The sequence below is a fragment of the Chiloscyllium plagiosum genome, unplaced genomic scaffold, assembly GCF_037043375.1.
Source record: "Chiloscyllium plagiosum isolate Xiang-an unplaced genomic scaffold, Cpla_swu_hap1 HiC_scaffold_31, whole genome shotgun sequence".
In the NCBI taxonomy this organism is placed as follows: domain Eukaryota; kingdom Metazoa; phylum Chordata; class Chondrichthyes; order Orectolobiformes; family Hemiscylliidae; genus Chiloscyllium; species Chiloscyllium plagiosum.
In genome coordinates, this window is record NW_028270169.1 from 65260563 (window position 1) to 65284293 (window position 23731).

Genomic DNA, 23731 nt, shown 5'->3' on the forward strand with positions numbered 1-23731 from the left:
TGCCCCTTATCTGCCATACTCGGGGTAAACTGTGCAGGCAGCTCCGAACTGAGAAAGCTCAACCGTGTGCCCATTGGCCCTTTAAAGATGGTCCAGTGCCAGGGATCACGGAATATCCGGAGACATCCTGGCGATGGTGAGCCATTCAATGCCAGCCATGACGGGTGGGCGAATCGGCTGGCATTGAATGAGAGGGCCACCATGGAGTGGGGTGGATAGTTAATGAGGTGAGTTCGATTAGATAACACCAGGAAACTAGCTCTGCCTCGTGCAGACATTCTTTCTGTCACACTCAATGGAAATGGCACTGAGACAAGTTATTGTTAGATTCAGCCCAATGAGTCGAAGACTCTGCTGATCCCACTCCCACTTACAAAGCTGCAGGACAAATGCTTATCCAAAACTCTCCATCATCTTAACTTACACCAACATCCTGCTTACCCATCAATCCTGGAAAGAGTGGCCTATATTGCAAGATGCTATCGAAAAGATGCAGCAGGCCTGGTGATCAAGAACAGACGGCTCGGGAGCCCAGCAATTCCTACCCTGCAAAAACACAGCAGAATCATCGAGCTTGTGAAAAGAAAGCATGATCACTCTCCCTCACCTCTATGTTTACAACTGGAGATGTGCCATTAGCCCAATAATCAGCAATATCAAAATCCCACCCACACAAAGTATTATTGTGATATATCAGAGTTACCGTGAAACGGGTTAACTGGAGCTGTTTGTTCAGTGACTGTGATTAATATCAGTCTTCCTGAATCTTACTGGGTCACTGGAGGATTTCCCTCGTCCATACATAGGGACTTCTTTCAACTTGTTATGCCATAGTATTCGGGGCAGTGTCAACCTCAACAAGATTGGACCAGCAGCTACAGAGAAAGAGAGAGAGATCAGAATCTGAGAACATTAGAATGTTCCAACAATGGATTTGAATTTGAGAATATTAGACTGGAATCTTCCAACAATGAACAAGATGTTATCCTCGGGTCTTTACTATCTTTCTCAGGATTGGCCACGGATACGAGCCGTGCTAATGATTATTCAAGCTGGGTACTATCCCATCCTCGCTATTATTGGTATTCCTGGTAAGTCTATCTCTGTCAATTCTATAAATGATGCTGAATGTTAATGCTATTCTTGTTGATTATATTGAACAAATATATAAACTTTCAATCACAAAAGCCATTTCCTCCTCATGCATTTCCAAACTACTTACTCATAAACATCTGAGAAGAAATAAGACTGTTCATAATCTTGAGTTTTGTTTTTACCGTAAACTATTTTATGTCTCCATATTCTCGCTGTGATCAAATCTGCCAACACCCACCTACATATAATCGCCAATCTCCTACTCTGCCTAAGTTCTGTTGCTGAATTCACCATCATCTACCCCTTTATTAACGACAGATTTTATGGCTCCAGTTCTCTTCTGAGCTCTCTTCCAGTTACAAATAGTTTGACCACAAACTTGTTCTTGTCTCTACAGTTACTTCACAACAGGGACTCTGTATCAGAGTAAAGATATCACTGACTGTGTAATTTAGAGGCACAGGTTATGACTCTAAAAGCATTGTCTGAAATCCTACCACAGCCACTAAATTTAAATTCCAATATCAAAAATAGGAATGAAACCTAATTTCACTCATGGCAACCATAAACCATCAGGATTTCTTTTCTTATTTTATTGATAACTTTTGGTAAAGAAATCTAACATTTTTGCCCTGTCTGAACTAAGTGTCACCTCAGATCCACAACAATATGGTTGCTTCCATATTGCCTTGACAAATGGCCGCGTGGTCAAGGGCAGTTAGCATGGACAACAAATACTGCCCTTGCCAGTGATGTTGGCATCCCACGAAACAACAACATTAAATGTGAAATAACCAAGGAAATGAGGATGCTGGCGATCTGAAATAAAAATCTCCACCGTCTGAAAGAATGTTGGAGAATCTCAGCAGGTGTGGCAATCTGTTGGAAGAAATACAAATAGTGTTTTGAGTTCAGTGAACCTATCAAAACTGAATGCAACTGAGAAATAATATTATTATATCAGGGATGGTTGGAAGGGTGAGCGGGAGGTTTGTGTCGAGTGGGTGATGTCCAGCAAGAGAGAGAGAAAGAAAGAGAGGGAGAGAGAGTTGGACAGAGAGAGACAGAGAGAGAGAGAGAGAGAGAGAGAAAGGAAAAGCAAGCAAAAGGATTGCTGATGATGGACTGGAAGGAAAACAGAATGGGAAGTTATTCTAACATTTCCCCTTTTCACATATTTGAGGATATCATATTTATTACGGGATGTCCCTGCTTACCGTGAGTTATGTTCCCTCTATCTCTCATCTCAGAATGTGGTGATCAACTCCATCAGCAATGCTTGTAATCGCTGAGATATAGAGAAACATAATGTTCCATTGTCAACTGTTTCTTTGGAGAGGGGAGCTGTTACTGTGCGACTGTGTGGAGATATAAGAGCTTTCAGCCTGGAAGAGAAACTGAGGAGACCGAGGCAATTTCAACACTGAATGGATGCACTATGGGTGTGGGAAATTGACTCGCTGCTGTTATCCAAAAAGTCAGTGGAGGCTCTGTGGATAGTGTTCTTAGGGTTTTGATGTCAGCTACTGGGTTCATTCAGGGAGCCCCGAGTTTCTGGGGGCACCACTCTGAATACTGCATTTACAGTGTGTCTGGTTCCATTGTAAACAAATGGAGCTGAGACTACACAGAAGGGACGTTGTGGAAAGGAAGGAGAGAGGCATTGTATTTTCCTTTCTGGGATTTCCAGGAACATTTGTCTAAACCACACCCATTCAGGTGGAAAGTATAAAACCAGCTTGTCTCAAAATTGAAGTGGTCACTGAGCTGTATCCCTTTCTTCAGTATAACCTGTAGTCTTACACCAGGGGCAGGACTGTGCTGACACTCACGATGAATTAAACTGGATTGATTCTGGAACTTTGCAGGCAGCAGTGGGTAATATATCCACCATCTCTGAAGTGCAGTCCTCCAATGTATTCACGAGCTGACTGAAGCCATCTGCCTGCTGAGAGGAATGCATTGGTTCCATCTCCACAGAGAAAGGTACAGAAATTAATTTCCAGAAATACTAGGGAACCGAGTGACTGGTAAAAATGGGAAACTGCAGGAAATCAGACTTAACGAAGAGTATGTTTTTGAAAATCTAATTGAATTGAAGTTTCATAAGTTGCTGTTTCTGATGAGCTAGATCCCAGAGTTATTGAGATGAGAACAAAGCTAGTGAAAGAATTGCTGATTATTCTTCAAAGCTAGTTAGATTACGGAAAGGATGCTGCAGAGTTGAAAACAGTTATTGTAAACTTAAATATTTAAAACAGGATGGAGAGGGAAAACAGAAAACTAAATAGCTTGATGTCAGCTGTGAGAAAAAATATTGGAACATTTTAAAAGGAACGTGACAACTAGATACTTGGATAATAATGACATGATTTGGTACATTCGGCCTAGATTCAGGAAAGGGAAATGATCTTTGATAAACCTGTTTGTGGAGATTGTCCATTGTGACATCAACAGTTGAGAACCAATGGGACTGGAGTATTTGTATTTTTAGAAGACGCTTGACATGTTTGAATACAGGTGAATGTGGAATGTTAGAGTCCATGGGTAGGTAGGGGTGGAATATATACCACATGGATTAAAAATTGGGTAATGGAGACACGAGAAGGATACTGTTTTTCTGTAGACTGAAGGATTGATGGGTGGCAGCAGGATCAGTGTTTGGGCAATAGCTTTTCACAAGGTATAAAAATGATTCAGATGTGAACAGCAAAAATCATCATGTACATTTATATTTATTAAATGGTAGGGAGGTTGGCGATTGCTTTTGTTTAGAAGGAGCTGGAAGTTCTTGGTCATATGTCACTGACAGAATTCATACAGGGCCAGGAAGTAAATGATATGTGGTTCTTCATGCAAAATGACTGAAGTACAAAAGTTAGAATATCTTTCCCACTGATCGTGTTTTGTTGAGAGTATTTGGTGCATTGTGTAAAGGTTTGGTCTGCTTTATAAACAATGATCCCTTTGTCACTGAGAGAGTGCAAAGTAGTTTGACCAGACTAAACACTGGCGTGATGTTACCATGAGGAGAGAGTGCAGTAACTATGTGTTTAATCTGTAGCACTGAGGGAGAATAATAAGTTGAACCTTGATGGGGATGGACAGAAACTTGTTATGTCCCAAACAACTGAATAGGGTGAATATTTCATACTTTTCATTGGATGTTTGATTCACGACAGTTTACATGCATCTGCAGAGCCTCCATGTCGATTGACAGAGAGGTACAGGTTCTGAAAGAACTCCAGGTGTGAAATGGTTCTTTGTGATCCCATGTACGTGACATGTGGGAGAGAGCAGACTCCCTGTCTTCCTGTGCAACAGGCAGGAGGGACTGAATGGGATATCCCTCTTCTTGCCTAGTAGTTTTGATGGGATGAATGGCTTCCTCACATTCTTATGAAACCAGATTGAAGCGCTGAATTAACTCCTCCTTTTACTGTGGAAATGTACAGTACTGCTACATAAGTGTTTCCCAAACTTTAATAGCACGATCTTGAGTGTTGTCCAGGTCTTGCTGCACATGGGCACAGACTGTTTCAAGAGCTGAAGAGGGACAACTTGTTCTGAAAGTTTTGTAAACTTCAGTGAATGCCCCGTCTTCCGCTGGCATGGTGGCTCAGTGGCTAACAATGCTGCCGCACAGCACCAGAGTCCCAGGTTCGAGTCCAGCCTCAAGAGACTATCTGTGTGGAGTTTGCACATTCTCCCCGTGTCTGCATGGGTTTCTTCCCGGTGCTCCGGTTTCCTCCCATAGTCCAAGGATGTGCAGATCAGGTGAATTGGTCATGCACAATTGCCCGTAGTGTCAGATGCATTAGTCAGAGGGAAATGGGTCTGGGTGGGTTACTCTTTGGAGGGTCGGTGTGGACTGGTTTGGCTGAATGGCCTCCTTCCACACTGTAGGGATTCTGTGATGACAAACTGGAGATGCCTGGGCTGAGGAAGCTACACTGAGGATCTCCTGCAGATGTGTCCCATGGTTGAGATTATGCTCACCGATGATAATCATTTTTCCATGTGCCATGAATGACTCCAAACACTGGAAATGTCACAATTAGTTCTCATTAAGTATGATTTTGTTCAGGCTCCTTGATATCATCCTTAGTCAAATACTGCCTTGAGTTCAGGGCACTCTCTCTTATCTGAGCCCCTGCATTACCTCCTTTGTTCATATCAATAGGTCATGGGGTAGAATGTCAGAAACTCTCTTACACAGAGAGTTAGGGGAGCTAGATCACTGAAAGGGACCAGTGGTGTCCTGCAGGGATCAGTTCTGTGACCTCTGCTCTTTGTTATCTTTATAACTGACTTGGATATGGGTATTGAAGAGTGGGCTAGTAAGTTTGTCGATGACACAAATGTTGGTGGAGTGGTACAGAATGTGGAGGGCTATTGTAGGTTGCAACGGAACATTGACAAGATACAGAGCTGGGCTGAACAGTTGCAGATGGAGTTCAAACTGGAAAAGTGTGAAGTGATTCCCGTTGCAAGCTTGAATGTGAATGCAGAATATAGGGCTAAAGGCAGGATTGTTGGCAGTGTGGAGGAACTGAGGGATCTTGGGGTCCGTGTCCACAGATCCCTCAAGTTTGCTACCCAAGTTGATGGGGTTGTTAAGAAGGCGTATGGTGTGTTGGCTATCAGTAGCAGTGGGATTGAGGTTAAGAGCTGTGAGGTTTTGCTGCAGCTCTAAAGAGCCCTGCTTAGACCACACTTGGAATATTGTGTTCAGTTCTCCTCATTATGGGAAGGATAGGGAAGCTTTAGAGAGGATAAAGAGGATGCTGCCTGGACTGGAGGTCAGGTTTTATGAAGAAAACTTGAGGAACTGAGGGTTTTTCTCATTGGAGGAAAAATAGATGAGGTGACTTGATAGAGGTGTACAAGATGATGAGAGGCATAGAAAGAGTGAATAGCCAGATACATTTCCCAGAAATGTTTATCACTAGGGGGCTTAATTTTAAAGTAATTCAAGGAATGTTTAGGGGAGATAACAGAGGCAGGTTTTTTAGACATAGAATGGTGAGTATGTGGAATGCACTGCCAGCGGTGGAAGTAGAGTCAAATATGTGAAGGAAACATAAGAGAATCTTGGATAGGCATATGGAAGAAACGGAAGCATGTGGTTAGTCTGATTGGAGAGTAGGATAAACAGGGACACAACATCGAGGGCTGAAGGTGCTATACTGTGCTGTACTGTTCTTTGTTCTGTGTTCTATGGAAGTTCTCAAGAAGACTGGTATATTAAGGAAGATTTGAGTCTTGGAGCAGGTCAGCCATGATCTTAGTGAAGGGCCAGGCAGGCTTGGGAGGTGAACGTCCTGCCCCTGTTTCTGATATTCTCACATTCTGTTTTAGAATGGTAGTGGGCGTTATTTTCCTGGAAGTTCTTTTATGGAATGTTACAGTCAGGGAGACCAGAGGATTTTGTGAGCCATCGCTGGGTGAGGTATGGGGGCTATATTCACTGTGAATCTGGGTCTACAACATGATCAACAAATGAAGCACAAGTTACAGAGAGGGGAAGCTCTGTAAAGAGAGATGAGTGATCTCTTTCATATCTTCCAATTACATTTTCCAAATTTTCCGAATGGTCTCCTCTGTTTCTGTGCACCAGGTTATAACAGTAAGTAGCCCCAACTGCTCCTGTCTAGCAGGTTTGAGGGACTGAATTGAACACAGAAACATGGGACTGACAGTAGGAGTGGGTCATTGGAGACATTGAGCCTTCTCCACCAGGCACTAAGATTGTGGATGATCAGGTTGTGGTCTCAGCCCCACTTTACTGTCTGTATCCCATCATTTGTGGCTCACTCTCTGTAAAATACAACTCAACTGTGAATACTTGTTATCAGAGAGGCACCACAAACTTCTGGGGAAGTGAATTCCCATTCAAAAGGTCCTTTTAAAATTTTTCCTCATCCCTCTGATAGAATAAGAGTGTCATACAGCATGGAAATATATCCTTTTGTCCAAATTGTCCACGCCAATCAGGCATCGTAGTCTGACCCACTTGCCAGCATTTGGCCCATATCCCTCTGAGCCAATCCTATTGATGCATTTATCCAGATACATTTTAAACGTGTAATTGTACCCGCTTTCACCATTTTGTCTGACAGTACACGCACCAGCCTCTGCATGAAAACGTTTCCCCTATGGTCCCTTCTAAATCTGTTCCCTGTCACCTTCAACTGATGCCGTCTTGTTCTGGACTCCCCTACACTGGGAAAAAAATCTTGGCCATTCAGACCAGCCATGCCCTTCAGGACTTTTTAAACCTCTGTCATGTCACCATTCAGCCTCTGACAGTCCGGGGAAAAAGCCTCAACCTGTTCATCATTTCCCTGTAGCTCAAACCCTCAGATTCTAGAAAATCCTTGTAAATCTTTACTGCACCCTCTCAAGCCTAGCAACATCCATCCTTTACCAGTGCCAACTGAATTGTATGCAGTATTCTTAAAGTGGCCTCGCCAATGTCCTGTACAAGTGCAACACGCTACCCCAACTCCTATACTCAATGTTCTGACCGATTAAGCCAAGCATGCCAACCACGTTCCTCACCACTCTGTCTACCTCAACTCCACTTCAAGGAACAAAGACACCCGTCGGTGTCTTTGTTCGGCAACAATCCCCAGGGCACTATCCAGCTTTAACTTCCCAAAATTCAAAACCTCACAAATACCTAAATTAAAGTCCAACTGCCAGTCCTTGGTTCAATGATGGTCAAGTGTCCCGTTATATTCTGAGATAATCTTGTTCACTGTCCACTGCACCACTTTGTTGATGTTATCTGTAAACTTACTAACCATGCCTCCAATGTTCACATCCAAGTCATTCATATATGTGATTAAAAGCAGTGAGCTCAGCACTGATTCTTTCAGCACACCACTGGCCACAGGTCTCCAGTCTGGAAAACAATCGATTACCTTCAATCCAATTTTGTATCCAATTGGTTAGCTATTCCTGGATTGCATATAACCTAATCTTTGTAATCTGTCCACGATGGGGACCCTTATTAAAAGCCTTGCTGAAGTCTGTGTAAACAATGTACATCACACTGCCTTCCTCAATCTTCTTTGCCCAAATGCCGTTTAAGTATCGTTAATATAAATGCTTCAACCACTTCCATTGGCATCTCATTCCCTTTGTGTACCACTCTCTGTGTAAAACAGTTTCCATCAGGTTCCCTTTTATTCTTTCCCCTCTCACCTTAAACTGATGCCCTCTCCTCCGCGATTCCCCTCTGGGGAAAAAGGCTGGGCCCATTCACCCTATCCATGTACACTTTTATAAGATCCCTCTCAGTTTCCTACGCTCTAAAGAAAAAAACTCCTCGCTTGTCCAACCTCTCCCTATAATTCATACTGTTGAGTCCCGGCAGCATCTTTGTAAATTCCATCTGCACACATTCCAGTTTAGAAACATCCTTCTGATCGCAATGTGACCAAAACTGAACACAGCACTACAAGTGCAGCCTCACCAACATCCTGTGTAACTGTAACATTTCTTCCCAACTGCTCTCCTCCATGTCCTGACCGATACATGTTAGTGTGGCAAAACCTTTCTTCACTACTCTGTCTAACTATGACCCAAATTTAGAGAACGGTGGACCTAAACTCCATGGTCCTTCTGCTCAACTACACTCCTTAAGGTCCTAACAATCACCATGAAACTCCTACCTTGATCTAACGTTGCCAAAATATTCCTCGGCCCACTTCTCCAGTTTGATCAAGGTCCTGCTGCAATTTCTTATATACTTCCTCACTGTCCGTGATGCCACCTATTTTAGTGTCATTTCAAATTTACGAATCATGCCTTGTACATTCTCAAGAATATCATTGATATAGATAAGAAACAACAATAGGCCCAGCATTGACCCCTGAGGCACTTCATGTGTCACAAGCCTCCAGACCGAGAGCATCCTTCCACTATTACCCACTGCTTACGACCATCAAGCCAATTGTGTGCCCAATTTGCCAGCTCCCTCTGGATTCCATGCGATTCTAAAATTCCAGATCAGCCTATCAAGGGTAACCTTGTTAAAGGCCTTACTGAAAACTATACAGACTTCGTCTACTGCCCTGCCCTCATTAACATTCCTGGTCACTTCATCAATGAACTCAAACAAATTTGAGAGGCATGATCTCCCACTCACAAAGCCATGCAATCTTTCCAGTCTAAAAACAACTGTTAATAAAGTTTATTAAAATTAATAATAACAAACTAATAAATAATAATAAGATGACATTTTCAGTGGAGAATAAATTATCCATGGTATGTGATATTGGAACGTGTATCATGGGTGAAGGACAGAATATGTTTTGTCCCTGTGTCATTGAACTGTGTTGAAAAAAGCAAGGGTGGCATGGTGGTTCAGTGACTAGTGCTGCTGCCTCATAGTGCCATGGATCCAGGTTTGGTTCCAGCTTCGGGTGACTCTCAGTGTGGAGTTTGCACATTCTCACTGTGTTTTTGTGTGTTTCCTCTGGGTGCTCAATTTCCCTCCCACAATCCAAAGATCTATAGGTCAGCTGAATTGGCCATGCTAAGTTACCCATAGTGTTATGTGCATTGGTCAGGGTTAAATATAGGGTAGAGGAATGGGACTGGGTGGGTTACTGTTTGGAGGGTCAGTGTGGTTTTGTTGGGCCAAATGGCCTGTTTCCATACTGTAGGGAATCTGAAAAATAACTATTTCTAAACAAACCCTATCTTTCGAAATGTATGTATAGCTCATCCCTCAGAGTCTTCTCAAGTAACCAACCTACCACAGATGTTAGACTTCCTGGTTTATATATCCCAGATTTTTCTTTGCTTCCCTTCATGAACAATGGCACAACATTTGCTACCTCCCAATCTTCTGGAACCTAACCTGTGGCTAACAATGATGCAAAAATATCAACCAGGGTCCTTATAGTTTCTTCTGTAGCCTCTTGCAGTGTTTGTCATGCATCAGTTTAGGACCAGGAGATTTATCCACCTTCGTATATTCTAATGCATCCAACACATCCTCTCCTGTGATATTGACTAACTCCAAGATAACGCAACAACCTTTGTTAACCTCCCAAGTCTTCATGTATTTCTCCACGGTAAACACAGAGGAGAAATATTCATTGAGAATCTCACAAATCTCCTGTGGTTCTAGATATGTATGTCCACTTTGAACCTTGAGTGGTTATATTCCCATTTAGTTATTATTTTTACTTTAATACACTTAAAGAACCTCTTTAGATTCACCCTAATCTTTGCAGCCAAGGCTATCTTGTGCCCCCTTTTCGCCCTCCTGATTTCCTTCTTCAGTAAACTACTGTATCCCCCTGTATACCTCCTGGGATTCCCTCGATCCCAGCTGCCTGGACCTGAGCCGCGCCTCCTTTTTGCTGGTCAAAGTCTCAATATCTCCTGACATCCAAGCTTCCCTCTTCCTACCATACTTGTCTTTTACCCTCACAGGAACACATATACCTTGAACTCTAAACATTTCACTTTTAAAGGCCTCCCACTTGCAGGAGGTCCCTTCGCCTGCAAACAAACTCCTCCAACCAACCCCTACAAGTTCCTGTTTAATTCCATCAAAATTCGCCTTGTCCCAATTTTGAACTTGAACATGTGGACCAGTTTTGTCCTTCTCCATAACTATTTAAACCATTTATAGAACTATGGTCACTGGTCCCAGAGTGCTCCCCTAGAGTCACCTGTCCTGCCCTAGATCTGAGAGTAGGTCAAGTGTTGTCCCTTCCTGAGTTGCACCCTACACATACTGTTTGAGGAAACTTTTCTGAACACACTTAATAGATACACCCCATCTCAGTCCTTAATTCTATGTCATTCTCAGTCTATGTTAGGAAAATTAAAATCTCCTACTAATGCAATCGTATTGGCCCTACAAGTCTTCCCAGTCTGTCTACATATTTTTGTTCCGCTAATTCCTCGTTTACTATTTGGGGGCCTATAGTGCAATCAAATACTATCACCATTCCTTCTTATTTCTTAGCTCCCCCGACAAATCCTCACTGGATGATCCATCAGTTACTTTATCTCTGATTACTGCTGTGATACTCGCCTTAATCGAAAATGAAACTCCCCATCCCCTCCTTCCACCATCTCTGTTCCGCATACAGCACCTGTACCCAGGTACATTAAGCTGCCAGTGCTGTCCGTCCCTTAGCCATGTATATGTAATGGCTATAATATCCCAGTCTCACGTACCTATCCACGCCCTGAGTTCATCAGCCTTACCTGTCAGCCATCTTGCATTGAATCAGATGCAATTTAATCCAACAGGCATTCCTTGCGGCCTGTCGTCTTCCAGCCTAAGTTGTCTCTTTAATTTAGTTTTTCTGATTATTGTATCTCCTACCAGCCTCGCATTTGTCTCCCTGCTGTTGAGGATCCCACCCCTCCCCAAACCCAGCCAATCTAATTTCAACCCTCCCTTGCGGCACTAGCAAACCTGCCTGCCAGGATATTGGTCCCTTTCCAATTCAGGTACAACCCGTCCTTCCTGAACACGTCACTTCTGCCCCACAATATATCCCAGTGATCCAAAAGTCTCTGCCTCCTGGATCAATTCTTTAGCCACACCTTCATCTGCCATATCCTCCTGTTCTTACCCTCACTAGCACGGAGCACTGAAAGTAAACTGGATGTTACCACTGTCGTGGTCCTGTCTTTTAACCTTTCCCCTAGCTCTCTACAATCAGTCTGCAGGATGTCATCACTATTTCTACCTGTGTCACTTGTACCAATGTGCACAATCACCTCTGGCTGCTTCACACCCCCTCCTCCCCACACCACCCTCGGTGAGAACATTCTGCAGCCACTCTGAGACTTCTGGACCCTGGCATGTGGGAGGCTACACACCATTCCGGATTCCCATTTGCAGCCACAGAATCTCCTGTCTGTTCCCCTCACTATTGAGTCTGAATAATTACTTCTGTAGGTATTCTGCTTGCACAACCTTCTGACAATGGGATTTCATCCTGAAACAGTTGGATTTGGCTGAATTGCTTTGCTTCAGGCAATGGGGAGATTCCAATGAATCCTCATCAGAAATCCTCCATTAGTGGGAAAGATGACTGGACTTTTTTTCACTCCCACACATTGCTATGATGAGCGACAGGGAAACAGAAATGACTGTTTCTACATTTTCCATCTGTAAGTTAAATCAGTAACGTTATCAGTCCCACACTGGACCATGTGAGCTCTCCTTGAACATTGTCCGAACCATATGACTCCATCACATTCTCGACTCCAGGTCAGTGCATTGTTACAGAATCAATTCAGTAACAATAAATGGTCCTACTTGTTTTGAAGATGTGTTAGTATGTTCTTGCGTAATGTTAAAATAAGCGTTTCATGTCTTCACAATATCTGTGTTAAAATGAATATTCTTAAACATATACAGTAATTTCTGGAAAAGCTCAGCCTGTCTGACAGCATGTAGGAAGAGAATTCAGCGTTCAATTTTTTGGTCCAATGACCTTTCCTTTGAACCTGACTTATTCTAAAAGTATTTCCCCAGTTTTATTCTCCCACACAAGAAGAAATATCAATCTGGTATTCACCAACTATACTCTTCTCAAGATCTTATATGGTCAATAAAACATCCCTCATTCTCAGGTCGAACTTGAACATGTGGACCAGTTTTGTCCTTCTCCATAACTATTTAAACCATTTATAGAACTATGGTCACTGGTCCCAGAGTGCTCCCTCATAACATAATGCCTTCATCCCAAGAATGAGTAAAGAGAAACATCTTTGAAACGTTTCGAAAGCAATTTTGTTTTTTTTTTCAGTTTAGGCAGTTATAACTACACATAATACATCAGATATGATCTCAACAATGCCCTGTACTGATGCAGAAAAACATCACTAAGGTCATACCCAACACCCCTTGCACGAAACAGAATCATTCCAAAACCTTCCAAATCACTTGCAACATCTTCAGGGTAATTTGATGTGATACAATTACGAAGACACACTAATCCCTCTGTAAAACTGAGTTCTGCATTCTCCTTGCATTTAAATACATTTCTACTGCCTTTTCCCCAAAACAAAAAATTTCCATCACATATATATTGTACTTTTTTTTTCTGCTGAAGCTTTGCTCACAGCAGTCCTCTGTCTGTATGCCATTGCTTGATGCTGTGCCCTCCCCCATTCTGTGTCCCATTGGAGACGGTCTGCACTCCCTCTGTCTGTATCCCATTGCAGACGTAATGCCCTCCGCTGTCTGTGTCCAATTGCAGATGCTCTGCCCTCCCCCTGTCTGTATCCCAATGCCAACGCTCTGCCCTCCTCCGTCTGTATCCCATTGGAGACCTCTGCCTCCCCTGTCTGTATCACATTGCAGACGCCCTGCCCTCCCCTGTCTGTGTCCTATTGTAGACGCACTCCCCTCCCCATCTGTATCCCATTGCATACTTTCTGCCCTTCCCCTGTCTGCATCCCATTGTAGATGCTCTCCCCTCCCCTGTCTGTATCCCATTGCAGACACTCTACCCTCACCCTGTCTGTATCCCATTGTAAATGATCTGCCCTCCCCGTCTGTCTCCCATTGCAGACGCTCTGCCCTTCCCCTACTGTATCCCAATGCCGATGCACTGCCCTCCCTCGTCTGTATCCCATTGCATACGCTCTGGCCTCCCCCGTCTGTATCCCATTGTAAATGATCTGCCCTCCCCGTCTGTCTCTCATTGCCGATGCACTGCCCTCCCCCGTCTGTATCCCATTGCAGATGCTCAGACCTCCCCGTCTGTATCCCATTGCAGACGCACTGCGCTCCCTGTCTGTATCCCATTGCTGACGCTCTCCCCTCCCCCGTCTGTACATCATTGCAGATGCCATGCCGTACACCTGTCTCTATCCCATTGCAGACGCTCTGCCCTCCCCATCTATATCCATTTGCAGATGATCTGTCGTCTCCCCGTCTGTATCCCATAGCAGATGCTCTGCCCTTCCCCATCTGTATCACATTGTAGATGATCTGTCCTCTCCCAGTCTATGTACCATTGCAGACCCTCTGCCCTCCCTCATCTGTCTCCCATTGCAGACGCTCTCCCCTCCCCCGTCTGCATCCCATTGCAGATGCTCAGACTACCCCGTCTGTTCGCCATTGGTGACACTCTGCCCTCCTCTGACTTTATCCCATTGCAGACGCTCTGCCTGCCCCTGTCTATATCCCATTGCAGATTCTCTACACTCCCCTGTATGTATCCCGTTGCTGATGCGCTGCCCATCCCCGTCTGTATCCCATTGCAGACGCTCTGCCCTCCCCTAAATATATCCCATTGCAGACGTTCTGCTCTCCCCTGTCTGTATCAAATGACTGATGCGCTGCCCTCCCCCATCTGTATCCCATTGCAGACACTCTGCCCTCCACTGAATGCACCCCATTGCAGACGCTCTGCCCTCCCTCTGTCTGTGCCCCATGGCAAATGCTCTACCCTCCGCTACCTGTATCCCATTGCAGACACGATGCCTCCCCTGTCTGTATCAAATTACTGATGCGCTGCCCTCCCCCGTCTGTATTCCATTGCAGACACTCTGCCCTCCACTGAATGCATCCCATTGCAGATGCTCTGCCCTGCCCCTGTCTCTATCCCATTGCAGACATAATGCCCTCCACTGTCTGTATCACATTGCAGATGCTCAACCCTCCCCAGCTGTATCCCAATGCTGACGACCTGCCCTCTCCTGTCTGTATCCCATTGCAAATGCTCTACCCTCCGCTGTCTGTATCCCATTGCAGACGCTTTGCCTTCCCCCGTCTGTATCTCAGTGTTAATGTACTGCCTTCCCCCTGTCTGTATTCCAGTGCAGATGGTCTTCGCTCCACTGTCTATATCCATTGTCGATGTTCACCCCTCCTCTGTCTGTATCCCATTGCAGGCACACCACCTTCCCCCATCTGTATTCCATTGCAGATGCCCTGCCTCCCCGTTCATTAGTATAGCTTGTAATTTGTTGATGACCTCACACATATCCCTGAAGAATTCCACTCGTTACAGCTTGCCAAACACAAAATAAGTAATGATCTCTACTCTGTATTTCCTGGCAACCACCCTGGGCGCCTCTGCTTCTGCATAACAGCATGGGATGGTTATATGGCGTCCTCCTGTGCTGTGTAATTTACTGAAATGACTTGAGTACTTCATTCTGTTTGGTGTGGCCTGTTTGGCATTGCCCATTTTGCCGCAGACCCATTTAGGCGCAGAATTATTTCAGCGCAGCCCATACTTATTCCTTATCAGACTTAGATAAAAGTATTAATCAAAGCAATAAAAATAATGTTTATTCCCTTTAGTGAAAATATTAAAAAAAACACTTGAGTAAGTATAACATTGACTCGGAGTTTTATTTGAGAGCTAAAATGATAATTGGTCTTGCATTTATTCTGATTGAAAACATTCATAAAGCTATTGAACATTTGTCTGACGCGCTTCCAGATGAACTGCAGCCGCTGCTGGACTGATTTGCGGATAACTATGTAGGTCAAAGATTACACAGAGGAAATGGTCGGCGTCCACTGCTTTTTCCTGCTGGAATGTGGAATTTATATGAAAGAACTTTAAACAATGAGGACAAAACAAACAATCATGCAGAAGCTGCCCACAGAAGGTGACAATGTGAACTTGATGTGGAACATCCAGTTATTTGGAAATTTATTAACAGTTTACGAAAAGTTCAGAGAGAAAGAGACATTTACTATGAGCATCTCATAGCAGGCACGATATTCCGTTGAAATTAAAGAAGCAGACGCTAGAATACAAACACTCGTCAGAAGATTTCGTGAGAGAAATTATGTTGAGTATTTACGAAGGACTGCCCATAATTTTGAATAAACGTCATATTTTAGATTTTTCGTAATGAACTTATTTCTTTTATTTTGTCTTTTTAACATTTTTACTGAAGAGAATAAACATTATTTTTATTTTTAGTGCTTTCTTTAATGCTTTTAAATAAGCCTGAAAAGGAATAAATATGAGCTGCGCCCAAATAGTTCTGTGCCTAAATGGGTCTGTGGCAAACAGGCCACGCCAAATCGCATGCGCCAAATTTGTTGCGCCGAATGCTCCCCGAGAATAAAAATATTCTCTTGCTTTAGTCTCCTTAACAGGATTAAATATGTATCTAGCTGATACAGTTTTCTGAAAATCGTGGTTCAATAAGATTTCTCATCTAAGACCTAAACTGGTAACTCCAATAAGAAAAGGCCTTCATTTCAGGAATGAGTAAAGGGAAGCATCTTTGAAAATCTTTGAAATGAATTATATCCGTTTTTTAGTTTAGAGGATCAAAACTGCACGCTGTGTATCTGATGTGGTCTCAGCAATGCCCTGTACAGATGCAGTAAAACATTCCTGATTAAACCCAATACCCGTGGCCACAAACAGCATCATTCCACTAACCTTCCAAATCACTTGCTGCATCTGCACACAGACGTCATATGATTCATGTACCAGGAATATGAAAAACATCTGCATCACAAAGTTCTGTGATCTCTCTACATTTAAATTGTTTCCTGCTGTTCTATCGTCCCTACCACAATAGACAACTCACGTTGTATTATTTCTGCTGAAGGTTTGCTCACTAACCTTCCCGGTCAATATCACAATGCAGATTCACTACCTCCATTTGAAGGTATATTGAATGATCATCTTTGTGTAGAAAGTAATTCAGTTTTGATCCATTCAGTCCTTCATCCAGATATTTGACATAGCTTATTGATCATTGATGACCCCACAGTGATCTCCAAGGCAAAACAAGTTACAGTTTTGTAAAAAAAATTAATTTATCTCTACGAAATAAGGTAGGTGAACTTGCAGCATGGGTTGGTACCTGGGACTTCGATGTTGTGGCTATTACGGAGACATGGGTAGAACAGGGACAGGATTGGCTGTTGCAGGTCCCAGGGTTTAAATGTTTTAGTAGGGTCAGAGGTGGGGGTAAAAGAGGGGGAGGTGTGGCATTGCTTGTCAAAGATAGTATTACAGCTGTGGAAAGGACGATGGATGAAGACTCGCCGTCTGAGGTAGTTTGGGCTGAGGTTAGGAATAGGAAAGGTGAGGTCACCCTGTTAGGAGTTTTTTACAGGCCTCCTAATAGTCCTAGAAACGTAGAAGAAAGGATTGCGAGGATGATTCAAGAGAAGAGTGAAAGTAATAGGGTGGTTGTTATGGGGTCTTTAACTTTCCTGATATTGATTGGGAAAGCTATAGCTCAAGTTCGTTAGATGGGTCAGTGTTTGTCCAATGTGTGCAGGAGGGTTTCCTGTCACAATATGTAGATAGGCCAACAAGAGGTGAGACCATACTGGATTTGGTTCTGGGTAATGAACCAGGCCAGGTGTTAGAATTAGAGGTAGGTGAGCACTTTGGGGATAGTGACCACAATTCGGTGACATTTACTCTAGTGATGGAGAGGGATAAGTGTGCACTACAGGGCAAGAGTTATAGCTGGGGGCAGGGAAATTATGATGCGGTGAGGCATGACTTAGGATGTGTGGCTTGGAAAAGTAAGCTTCAAGGCAAGGGCATAATTGATATGTGGAGCTTGTTCAAGGAGCAGCATCCTTGATAAGTATGTACCCGTTAGGCAGGGAGGAAAGGGTCGTGTGAGAGTTTAATAAGGAATTGGAATCCCTTGTTAAATGAAGAGGGCGGCCTATGTAAAGATGAGGCGTGAAGGTTCAATTGGGGCGATTGAGAGTTATAAGGTAGCCAGGAAGGACCTGAAGAGAGAGCTCAGAGCAGCAAGGAGGGGACATGAAAGGTCCTTAGTTGGTAGGATTAGGGAAAACCCAAAGGCTTTCTATAGGTATGTCAGGAATAAAAGAATGACTAGGGTAGGAATAGGTCCAGTCAAGGATAGTAGTGGGAAGTTGCGTGTGGAGGCTGAAGAGATTGGGGAGACATTGAATGAATACTTTTCATCAGTATTCAATCAGGAACAGGACATTGTTGTCAATGTGAATACGGAGTCACAATTAAGTAGAATGGATGGCTTTGAGGTATGTAGAGAAGAGGTGTTGGAAATTCTGGAAAGGGTGAAAATAGATAAGTCCCCTGGGCCTGATGGCATTTATCCTCGGATTCTCTGGGAAGCAAGGGAGGAGATTGCAGAGCCATTGGCCTTGATTTTTATGTCCTCGTTGTCTACAGGAATAGTGCCAGAAAATTGGAGGCTAGCAAATGTGGTTCCCTTGTTCAAGAAGGGGAGTAGGGATAACGCTAGTAACTATAGGCCGGTGAGTCTCACTTCTGTTGTGGGCAAAATCTTAGAGAGAATTGTAAGGGATAGGATTTATGAACATCTGGATAGGAATCATGTGATCAAGGATAGTCAGCATGGTTTGTGAAGGGCAGGTCGTGCCTCACAATTCTTATTGAATTCTTTGAGAAGGTGACTAAGGAGGTGGACGAGGGGAAAGCGGTAGATGTGGTGTATATGGATTTTAGTAAGGCGTTTAATAAGGTTCCCCATGGTAGACTACTGCAAAAAAATACGGAGGTATGGCATTGAGGGTGAGTTGGAAGTTTGGATTAGGAGTTGGCTGGCTGGAAGAAGACAGAGAGTAGTAGTTGATGGCAAAGGTTCATCTTGGAGTCCAGTTACTAGCGGTGTTCCGCAGGGATCTGTTTTGGGACCATTGCTGTTTGTCATTTTTATAAATGACCTGAAGGAGGGGTTAGAAGGTTGGGTGAGCAAGTTTGTGGATGATACGAAAGTCGGAGGAGTTGTAGACAGTGAGGAAGGATGTGGCAGGTTACAGCGGGATATAGATAAGCTGCAGAACTGGGCAGAAATGTGGCAAATGGAGTTCAATGTAGCTAAGTGTGAGGTGATTCACTTTGGTAAGAGTAATAAAAAGATGGGGTACTGGGCTAATGGTCGGATACTTGGTAGTGTGGATGAGCAGAGGGATCTTGGTGTCCATGTACACAGATCTTTGAAAGTTGCCACCCAGGTAAATAGTGCGGTGAAGAAGGCATATGGCATACTGGCTTTTATTGGTAGAGGAATTGAGTTCCGGAGTACTGAGGTCATGTTGCAGTTGTATAAGACTCTGGTGCGGCCGCATCTGGAGTATTGTGTGCAGTTTTGGTTGCCATACTATAGGAAGGATGTGGAGGCACTGGAACGGGTGCAGAGGAGGTTTACCAGGATATTGCCTGGTATGGTAGAAAGATCTTATGAGGAAAGGCTGAGGCACTTGGGGTTGTTTTCATTGGAGAAAAGAAGGTTTAGGGGTGACTTGATAGAGGTGTATAAGATGATTAGGGGTTTAGATAGGGTCAACAGTGAGAATCTTTTTCCACGTATGGAGTCAGCTATTACAAGGGGGCATAGCTTTAAATTAAGGGGGGGTAGGTATAGGACAGATGTTCAGGGTAGGTTCTTTACTCAGCGACTCGTGAGTTCATGGAATGCCCTGCCAGTAGCAGTGGTGGACTCTCCCTCATTATGGATGGAAATGTGTTGCTGGAAAAGCGCAGCAGGTTAGGCAGCATCCAGGGAACAGGAGAATCAACGTTTCGGGCATAAGCCCTTCTTCAGGATTCCTGAAGAAGGGCTTATGCCCGAAACGTCGATTCTCCTGTTCCCTGGATGCTGCCTGACCTGCTGCGCTTTTCCAGCAACACATTTCCAGCTCTGATCTCCAGCATCTGCAGACCTCACTTTCTCCTCTCCCTCATTATGGGCATTTAAGCAGGCATTGGATAGGCATATGGAGGATAGTGGGCTAGTGTAGGTTAGGTGGGCTTGGATCGGCGCAACATCGAGGGCCGAAGGGCCTGTACTGCGCTGTATTCTTCTATGTTCTATGTTCTATGTACTGTCTATTTCCTGTTAGCGATAGCATTCCTGTTCCTGTGCAACAGTTCAGGCAATTTAAATGGCCTCCTCCTGGGCTGTGTAATGTACTCAATGAGCTGAATTACTTCCTTCAATATTCCTGTGTAACTCCTTCAAGGGCAAGAATGGTCGCCTCCTGTCTCATTGTAACAATACAGTCTGGCTGAATGGGACGGACCTCTACCCTGTAATCGTATTGAGGAGTGGATTGAGGGAACAATACAAGGGGGAGGGGCAGCAGTATATCTCTGTAACAGCCTTGAGGATGGATTGAGGGAGCAACATGTGGGATAGGGGCAGCAGTTGGCCATTTGACTGCACCATTCAGAATGCTCATAGCTCATCTGACTGTGTCTGACCATCCGTCTCCTGTCTGTTCCCAATAAACATTGGCTCTCCTCTCCAGCAAAGCTCAGTTGAGCTCAGCCTTGAATATCTTCAATAACCGAGTCTTCACTGTTCCCTGAGAATGAGGACACCACAGATAGCACAACACTAAAGAGAAAGGGGCATTCTTATTTGATTGTGGGACCCATTATTTTTAAACTGTGTTAACCTCTCATCAAATCACTGCCCCTTTTTAGACATAAGGATAAAATAACTAGGAATAGACATAAACCATTGCGCCCTCCAACTCTGTCCCACAATCCCACTCAGCCTTTCCAATCAAATATGAATCAAACCCAGCCTCTGCTGCTGCCTCAGGAAGAGAATACCTGATTGCAGAACACCACACCAACCTTAAAAAAGGAGCATAATTAGGCCTTTCGGCCCATCGAGTCTGATATGCCATTCTATAATTTCTTATGTGTTCCGCAACATTATTCTCCTACCTTCTCCCTAGAATCCTTGATCTCCTGATAAATAAAAAACATATTTATTTGTGTCTTAATGACACTAGTGTCTGTGTCTCTGTGTGTAGGTATATGTGTGTGTGTCCATGTGCTTGTTATCTGTGTATTTATGACTATGTCTGTCTGTCTGTGTATCAGACTTTCTATCTGTGTTTCTCTCTGTCTTTGTCTATTTTTGTGTCACTGCCTATGTCTTTGTGTGCTTCTTGTGTGTATGTATGTCTATCCCCTTGTATGCATTGTGCATGTTATATATTGGGGCATTTACCAATACTTCTGTGTAATTTAATGCCCGCATCTCTGTGCAATGGGGTATCTGATCTTTTTCAAGTGAGAGAGATGAGATTAGAACTGCCAGTGAGTTTAAATTGAGAATTGTTCTTTACTGAACATTGCTGCTTACTTGGTTGGTGGGACGTGGATGTTTCCGAATCTCCACACAAGGTGTCCTGGTCCTCTCTGGCCCTTTCCAGGAGCGTCCCCACATGTTGAAGTAGAGGGTGAGGGAACGGATGTAACACCCAGCCTTGCCCTTTATGTCCTATTCCAGGCCGTTTCTCCTGGAATGGGAGAAGAGAACGGACAGAGTGAGGGTGGGAGTGGGTTGCCTTGTTGTTAATGCTGGTATAGGGGAAGGGGAAAGGGTGAGGTGTTCGGAGGGAGTCTGACTACAGTGTTGTATCCATGCAGTGGTATTAGTGTGCGGGACTATTGCGTCAGTGACAGACAAGGTGAGGGAGGAAAGGTGCTGAATTCAACAGTGAGAGTGGTCGTGCTTGAGCCTTATTTGGAGATAGAGTGTGAGCCTTGTTCGGGGGTAGGTGTTATAACAGATATACAGTGAGTGTGAGGGAGCAGAAGAATATGGTGACACTTATCCTGGGAAAGTGGGGGGAAAGAATGTTGATGCTTGTCCTGTATTGCTGACCAATTCTTCAGATCATCTCAGTGTTGAGATGAGCCTCCCTGAACGTCTTGTCCAAGTCTATCGCTATTAACGCCACATACCCTGTCCCTCGCATCCCACAGAATCAGTTTGAGTGGATCTTACAAATAGCAAGGTGAAGCAAACAAGAACGTGTTATATATCAAAACCAAATCTGTCAAGCAAATACTTTACATCATCTGCTCTAGAAATTAGGTATGCAAGTATATGCAAGGGGGAGCAATGACACAGTGATATTATCGCTGGGCTCTTAACCCAGAGGCCCAGGTAATATTCTGGGGGCATGAATTCAAATCCTTCCAGGGCAGATGGTGGAATGTGAATTCATTAAGTATCTGTAATCAAGGGTTTATGATGACCAGGAATCCATTGTCGATTGTTGGAAAACTCATTTGGTTCACTAATATTCTTGAGGAAAGGATACATAGAACATAGAACAGTACAGCACAGAATAGGCCCTTCAGCCCACGATGTTGTACCGACCACTGATCCTCATGTATGCACCCACAAATTTCTGTGACCATATGCATGTCCAGGAGTCTCTTAAATGTCTCCAATGACGCTGCCTCCACAATTGCAGCTGGCAACGCGTTCCATGCTCTTACAACTCTCTGTGTAAAGAACCCGCCTCTGACATCCCCTCTATACTTTCCTCCAACCAGCTTAAAACTATGACCCCTCGTGTTAGTCATTTCTGCCCTGGGAAATAGAATCGATAGCCAGAGACTATTTATGCCTCTCATTATCTTGTATACCTCAATTAGGTACCCTCTTCTCCTCCTTTTCTCCAATGAAAAAAGTCCGAGCTCAGTCAACCTCTCCTCATAAGATATGCCGTCCAGTCCAGGCAGCATCCTGGTAAACCTCCTCTGAACCCTCTCCAAAGCATCCACATCTTTCTTATAATAGGGCGACCAGAACTGGACTCAATATTCCAAATGCGGTTTAACCAAAGTTTTATAGAGCTGCAACAAGATCTCACGACTCTTAAACTCAATACCCCTGTTAATGAAAGCCAATACACCATATGCTTTCTTAACAACCCTGTACACTTGGGTGGCCATTTTAAGGGATCTATGTACCTGCACCCCAAGGTCCCTCTGTTCCTCCACACTGCCAAGAATCCTATCCTTAATCCTGTACTCAGCTTTCAAATTCGACCTTCCAAAATGCATCACCTCACATTTATCCAGGTTGAACTCCATCTGCCACCTCTCAGCCCATCTCTGCATCCTGTCAATGTCCCGCTGCAGCCTACAATAGCCCTCTATACTGGTCAATGACACCTCCAACCTTTGTGTCATCTGCAAATTTGCTGACCCATCCTTCAAAATCCTCATCCAAGTCATTAATAAAAATTACAAACAATAGAGGCCCAAGGACAGAGCCCTGTGGAACACACTCACCACTGACTTCCAGGCAGAATATTTTCCTTCTACTACCACTCGCTGTCTTCTGTTGCCCAGCCAATTCTGTATCCAGACAGCTAAGTTCCCCTGAATCCCATTCCTCCTGACCTTCTGAATAAGCCTACCATGGGGAACCTTATCAAATGCCTTGCTGAAGTCCATATACACCACATCCACAGCTCGACCCTCATCAACTTTTCGAGTCACATCCTCAAAGAACTCGATAAAGTTTGTGAGGCATGACCTGCCCCTCACAAAGCCGTGTTGAATGCATTTAATCAAGCCATGCTCTTCCAGATGGTCATAAATCCTATCCCTCAGAATCTTTCCAACACCTTGCAGACGACAGATGTGAGACTCACTGCTGGGGATTGCTGGGGATTTCCCTATTTCCTTTCTTGAAGGGAGGAATTACATTTGCCTCTCTCCAGTCCTTGGGTACGACTCCATTGGAGAGCGAGGATGAAAAGATCTTCGCAAATGGCGAAGCAAATGCATTTCTCGTTTCCCAAAGCAGCCGAGGACAAATCTGGTCCGGGCCTGGCGACTTGTCAATCTTAATG

At 44.0% G+C, this 23731-nt stretch overlaps 1 long non-coding RNA gene across 2 annotated transcripts in view; it reads left to right on the plus strand.

Annotated features, from left to right (window-relative positions):
* Positions 1-934: 934 nt before the first annotated feature.
* The window catches only part of LOC148141961 (uncharacterized), a 63468-nt gene continuing 40671 nt past the window's right edge, over positions 935-23731 (plus strand). The window contains exon 1 of one of the 2 annotated variants that reach the window (XR_015752254.1): positions 935-1091. This is a non-coding gene — a long non-coding RNA (uncharacterized LOC148141961). Of the gene's footprint in view, positions 1092-2923; positions 3082-23731 lie in introns of those variants that run through there. The other variant, XR_015752255.1, reaches the window with a different exon arrangement.